We start from the raw sequence: 907 nt of genomic DNA on the forward strand, positions 1-907 counted from the left end.
ACAACTCTGTTGATATCTTGTTTGTCATCTGAAATGTAATTATTCTAGTATTATACTTATAATTTTCTTGTCTTGGTTTGTGGTTTAAAAACCGTTTTTAAATTTTTTTTGTTTTCAATAACGGGTTTTGAAAATTATTGGTTTTGATTTTTGAACGTTTTTTTTTAATTTAAATTTTAGTTTCCAGTTATAACTATATCGACCCACTTTTTGTTACCTATTAACCTAAAGCCCTAAAGCCCTAAAATATTTCCAATTTGAGGGTACACACTTTTTGTGTTGCCTCCGTCTGACACAAGTACAGTATACATAGGCGCAAATAGCGTTTGAGAATTTTTTTTGGGGAGAGGGGGGCTAATAGGGCTAACAGGGCCTTTCTTTGATAATATTGAATAAGCTTTAAACAAAATGTAGGAAATGTTTGGGAGGGCTATGGACATTTTGTGGGGGCTTAGCCCCTAAACCCCCCCCCCCCTATTTGCGCCTATGACATTATAGAACATTTATGTTCAGCGGAATCGAATTTCGTGTTGTCCGCTATATAAAAAAAAAATGTGTGACTAGTTAAAAGTGAGATTAGTGAGCAGTGACCTGAGGCAAATCACTCTATATTAATATAATATTAAAATGAACCGGAAACACAAATTAGTATAAATTTCATCGTCCATAAAAATATGTCTTGGTGTCAGAAAACAATTCGTAAAATAAAACAATAAATTATATTGTGAATATTTTTCTGTGTTGTACCCATATATCCAAGTATAATGTAAAAGTAGAACAGTTTCAATTTACCGTTATGATTATAAAATCAATGAGTATAAATCTATAAATATATTTAAAATACCAAATATACTTCAAAAAAAGAAGGTAATAACAATACAATTAACATACCCCGAAAATCAGTAAA

This window comes from Acyrthosiphon pisum, chromosome A1, assembly GCF_005508785.2.
Source record: "Acyrthosiphon pisum isolate AL4f chromosome A1, pea_aphid_22Mar2018_4r6ur, whole genome shotgun sequence".
NCBI classification, from domain to species: domain Eukaryota; kingdom Metazoa; phylum Arthropoda; class Insecta; order Hemiptera; family Aphididae; genus Acyrthosiphon; species Acyrthosiphon pisum.